Below are 6,000 nucleotides of genomic sequence, written 5' to 3' on the forward strand. Positions count from 1 at the left end.
GAGTTCGCCGTGTCGGTTGACTGGAAGTGGGGCGAACTGTTGAGCGGAAGAGAAAGAGTTGAGCCGCTGCTGTTCGGCCGACCAAGGCGTGGTAGCCTCCGGGAGGAATTCGCCTGGTACGCGCAGCGGTTGTCCGTAGACTAACTCCGCTGCTGAGGACTGGAGGTCTTCCTTGACCGCGGTGCGTAGGCCTAGTAGCACCCACGGTAGGCGGTCAGTCCAGGTACTGTCCTGCAGGCCAGCGCGGAGTGAGGCCTTGAGTGACCTGTGGAAGCGTTCACACAGCCCGTTGGCCTGCGGGTGGTACACTGTGGTTCGGTGGAGCGTCACCCCGAGGTTGCGTGCTGTGGCCGTCCAGAGTTCGGAGGTGAACTGGGCGCCTCTGTCGGAGATTATGTCGGCCGGTACGCCGAACCTCGTGACCCAGGTGTTAACGAACGCCCTGGCGATGTCGGCTGTGGTGCTGGAGGTCAGCGGCACTGCCTCAGGCCAGCGTGTGTAGCAGTCGACCATCGTGAGGAGATAAGTTTGGCCTTGCGATGGCGGCAGAGGACCGACGATGTCGACGTGTACGTGATCGAAGCGGCGGCTGGGTACCTCGAAGTCTCCCAGGGGTGCTTTTGTGTGCAGCTGTACCTTAGCCCGTTGGCAGGCGAGGCAGGAGGTGGCCCAAGTCCGAACATCTTTGCTGAGGCCACGCCAGACGAAGCGCTGGGAGAGGAGTTTGATGGATGCGCGGGAACCCGGATGGGAGAGCCCGTGGAGCGCGTCGAAGATGCGGCGGCGCCAGGTTGCAGGGACGACCGGCCTGGGTTGGCCGAGTGAGACGTCGCAAGTGACTGCCGTGGCTTCGGGCCCGTGCGCGACCTTGGCTAGGCGTAGCCCTGGCAGGCTGGTAGCCGCCGAGAGGAGGTCTGGGTCCGTGAGCTGGGCCACTGCTAGTTGCGCGTAGTCAACCGTTAGGTGATTCGCGCAGATGGCGGGATGGGAAAGGCAGTCGGCGACAACGTTGTCTCTACCGGAGATGTGCTGGATGTCCGTGGTAAACTCGGACACGGCCGCGAGCTGGCGTTGCTGCCTAGCGGACCAGGGTTCGGTGTGCTTGGCCATCGCATATGTGAGCGGCTTGTGGTCCACGTACGCGGTAAAGGGGCGGCCCTCCAGGAGGAACCTGAAATGGCGGACCGACAGGTGGAGCGCGAGGAGCTCGCGGTCAAAAGTAGAGTATTTGACCTCCGGGGGGCGCAGTTGGCGGCTGTAGAAGGCAAGTGGCTGCCACGCGCCATTGACCCACTGCTCGAACACGGCTCCGACCACATGGTCGGAGGCGTCGGTGGTGAGCGCGACCCGGGCATCGGCTCTCGGGTGCGCGAGCAGGGTGGCGTCGGCGAGCGCGTTTTTGGTGGCGTCGAAGGCGGCTGGCGTGCCAGTGGTCCAGGCTACGGCCATCTTGCCGGATTTACCTCGGAGGGAGTCGTGTAGGGGCTTCATGAGGGCTGCAGCTCTGGGGATGAACCTGTTGTAGAAGTTCACCATCCCGAGGAACTCCTGGAGGCCCTTGATGGTTTTGGGGCGGGGGAATTGCTGGACGGCCTGCAGCTTGTTGGGCAGGGGGACGGCCCCAGCCGGGGTGATGTGGTGGCCGAGAAAATTGATCTCGGCTAGGCCGAATTGGCACTTTGCCGGGCTGAGGATGAGCCCGTGTTGGGCTAGGCGCCCGAACAGGATGCGAAGGTGTTCGAGGTGTTCCTGTTTGGAGGAGCTGGCCACGAGAATGTCGTCTAGATAGACGAATAGGAAGTTCAGGTCCCGGAGGACTGAGTCCATAAGGCGCTGGAAAGCCTGGGCTGCATTCTTGAGGCCGAAGGGCATCCTCAGGAACTCGAACAGGCCGAATGGGGTGATGACGGCCGTTTTGGGGATGTCCGCGGGGTGTACGGGGACTTGGTGGTAACCGCGCACCAGGTCGACCTTGGAAAAGACGGTTCGTCCGGCCAGTCGGGCCGAGAAGTCCTGGATGTGCGACACCGGGTATCAGTCGGGGGTGGTGGCGTCGTTGAGGCGGCGCTAGTCCCCGCAGGGGCGCCAGCCTCCGCCGGGCTTGGGGGCGATGTGGAGGGGCGAGGCCCAAGGGCTGCTGGAGCGGCGGATGATGCCGAGTTGCTCCATGGTGGTGAACTCGGCCCGCGCGATTTCCAGCTTGGCCGGGTTGAGTCTGCGGGCGTGGGCAGAGACCGGGGGGCCGGTGGTGGGGATATAGTGCTCCACACCGTGTTTGGCGGCTTTAGCTGAAAAGGTCGGGTTAGTGAGGGCGGGAAACTCGGCTAGAAGTGCCGAGTAGTCGTCCGTGGCTCTGGCGAGGCAGTAGGTCATCAGGCCGGCTGAACGGGCCAGGGTGAATGCGCCAGGGATGGGGGCCATAGTGTTGATGTCGACGAGGCGGTGCCTCGGAATGTCGACAAGGAGGCCGTGGGCGCGTAGGAAGTCGGCGCCGATGAGTGGGCAGAGGACCTTGGCTGTGAGGAACTCCCAGCGGTAGCGGCGGCCTGCGAGGTCGAGCGTGACCATGCGGGTGCCGTATGTGCGGATGTCAGAGCCATTGGCTGCGGCCAGCGTGATATCCCGTGCGCCGCGTTGGATTTCGAGGGCGGAGGCGGGGGTGATGCTGTGCTGGGCTCCTGTGTCGCACAGGAATCGGCGGTTGGTGCTGTCATCGGTGACGTACAGTAGGGGCCCCTTTTGCCCTGCGGCCATCGTGGGGGCCGGTGCGGGGGGGGGGGTTGAAAGTGCACGGTGGCGTGCAGCATTGGGCCCTAGTGCCAAAACAGGTGTGGTAATAGCAGTGACCCGGAGTGGAAGGGCGGTCGGGCCTAGTGGGCCGGGGAGACCGCGTGGTCGTTGCCATGAGGTCGGGCGCGACGTCGCGGGCGGTCTGCACAGAGAGCAGCCGGTCGGCCTTTTCGGCTATCTCATTCAGGTCCGTGGAGCCAGACTCCACAATGAGCGGGCGGATGCTGGCGGGGAGCTGCCGAATGAAAAGCGTGCGAAAGAGGGCGCCGGGGTTTTTGTCATCCGAGAGGGACAGCATGTGGGAAAGCAGGTCCGATGGTGAAGCATCACCAAGGCCTGGGAGGTCGAGGAGTTGGCAGTTGCGCTGGTAAGAGGGCGCCTGAAATTTTTTTAAAAGCGCGGCCTTCAGATGTTCGTACTTGCCTTCCACTGGTGGATCCTGCAGCGCTGCCCAAACCTTGGGGACTGTGGCGTAGGTGAGAGAGGCGACGAGGTAGTCGTACTTCGTGGCGTCGACTGTAATGCTTCTCAGCCGGAATCTGGACTCGGCTTGAACGAACCAGGCCTCGGCCAGGTTCTCCCAAAAGTCCGGTAGTTTAACCATGACTGCGTTTGTATCTGCCATGCTAGCTTAGGATTCGTCCTGAGCGTCGGGGTCACCAGTGTTGAGATACCGCGGCAAACGTGGGAGTTGAGACCAGAGTTGATGAAATACAACTGCTTTAATTAACCTCATGGCAAAGAGAGAGCTTGAAAAGCCCGCGCAACCACTTAAATACTCCCCAGACAGGAAGTGCTCCCGGCAGCCTGTCCCTGCAGGAAACAAATTGCCGGAGGAAAGGGCCCCCGGCTGGGGGCGGCTGCTGCCGGCAGTGCACCTGCATAAACTGTCCGTGCCGCCGTGAGCGGATTATGTCCAATGGTGGCGTGTCGCCACAATATCCTCCTAAAAAAGTACTTCAGAGAAACAAAAGCTGGAATAGTTATTGACGATTAAATATGTCAAATTCTGGTTTTATTACATGGGTTGCCAGGAATTTTACCAATGTTTGGGAATGCATTCTATGATGCTGTCTGTCCATGAAATCAGAAAATCAGTACAAAGGGGTTGCTATTGTCATTGTTATCTCAGTGATGTCACAGATCAGTGATGTGATACCTTTCCCTTGGTGCGCCAGTCGACTTTTCCAAAACCAGATTGGGGCTATTAAAGATCTCAAATTAAGCTCCTCTGATTACCTGTGATTATAGCAGCTCTCTATGGCAGAGCTATTACATTAGGTTAGGCTCCTTAATGATAGTTCTACATTTCATAACATGAGACATGCTTTGTTCAGAATGTCTGGGTTACTGAAGGCTTTAGGTAAAACTGACTTGATACTCAAAAACACTCACACTCACCCATGTACATGTATACACACTCACACTTGATTGGCACCCCATCTACCACCTTAAACATTCACTCCCTCCACCACCGGCACACCGTGGCTGCAGTGTGTACCATCTACAAGATGCACTGCAGCAACTCGCCAAGGCTTCTTTGGCAGCACCTCCCAAACCCACGACCTCTTCCACCTAGAAGGACAAGGGCAGCAGGCGCATGGGAGCATCACCACCTCCAAGTTCCCCTCCAAGTCACACACCATCCTGACTTGGAAATATATCGCCGATCCTTCATCGTCACTGGGTCAAAATCCTGGAACTCCCTCCCTAACAGCACTGTGGGAGTACCATCACCACACGGACTGCAGTGGTTCAAGAAGGCGGCTCACCACCACCTTCTCAAGGGCAACTAGGGATGGGTAATAAATGCTGGCCTTGCCAGCGACACCCACATCCCATGAACGAACATAGAAAAAAGTTACACTCACCCATGTACACACACTCACACTCACCCATGTACACTCACTCACACTCACACTCACACTCACCCATGTACACACACTCACACTCACCCATGTACACTCACTCACACTCACACTCACACTCACACTCACCCATGTACACACACATACATACTTATGATTCCCCTTTTGACAATTGGGGATGGGAAGAAGTATAAATGTCGAGGCCACACGTTGGATTGTTGATTCTTAACTAAAAAGTATCCATTGGCCTACAATATCCTTTTATTAGTTCCCATTTCTCTAAGAAGGTTGACAACCATCTTGCTGTGTGCCAGCCCCCTCCCCAGCAACTGTGTCAGGCTGAAACAGACTGTTCACAGCCTTGGTGTCCTATTTGACCCTGAGCTGAGCTTCCGACCCCATGTCCTCCCCATCACCAAGACCGCCTACTTCCACCTCAGTAATATTGCCCATCTCCGCCCCCCCCTGCCTCAGCCACGCACCAGGCTTAGAAAGACTTGCCCATTGGTACCTCTCTACCATTTCATTTTTCAGTGCTCCTACCAAATAGTAGCCCTTAACCCCTCTCCCAAACCAACTGCGCTTTCTCTCTCCAGAGCAGAAAATATTTGGGAGGCAAAAGCAAAATTGCTGCAGATGCTGGAAATCATAAATAAAAACAGAAAATGCTGGGAAATGCTCGGCATCGGTCGAGAGAGAAACAAAGTTAACATTTCAGGTCGATGGCCTTTCGTCAGAACTGAGGAAAGTGTTTCTCTCTCCACAGATGCTGCCTGACCTGCTGAGTATTTCCAGCATTTTCCGTTTTTTATTTCAGATTGGTAAGGCTGGCTGCCATCTGGCTGTTGTGAAAGCTTTTTCAGTGCAGCAGATTTCCTAACCCAGCAGCAATTGTACTAAACCATTACCCTGCAGGGTGTAGATATGAATCACTGGGCTGAATGGACATTCACACTTGAGCTTCCCCAGGGACCCTGGCTGTTCCTCACATTCTGATATGTCAGGGGGGAGCTTGGGAAAAATAGTCAAGGAAAGGATCCTTTCCTACATTGATCAAATGATCTTCTGGCAAGTTAACCGAGGGCAACCTAGGAGATACTCACAAGTTGAACCGCTCCTCCAGCTTAACAGATACGGTTAAGGAAGGCTAAAGGTGTCGGGGGGGGGGCGGTGGCAGAGGAGAGAATGATAAGGTTCAAAAATTACAAATTGTTTTTCTTATTCATATATTCAGCTTGGTGACAGGCGGTAAGGTTTAAATCCAGCTGTCTTTTTTATGCATGAGTTCATTTGGTCAGTCGTTATTTCCCCCTGCATTTTACATTTGGAAACATGTGTAACT

The sequence above is a fragment of the Somniosus microcephalus genome, chromosome 9, assembly GCF_052327205.1.
Source record: "Somniosus microcephalus isolate GS21.2 chromosome 9, FLI_Smic_1.0, whole genome shotgun sequence".
Taxonomy (NCBI): domain Eukaryota; kingdom Metazoa; phylum Chordata; class Chondrichthyes; order Squaliformes; family Somniosidae; genus Somniosus; species Somniosus microcephalus.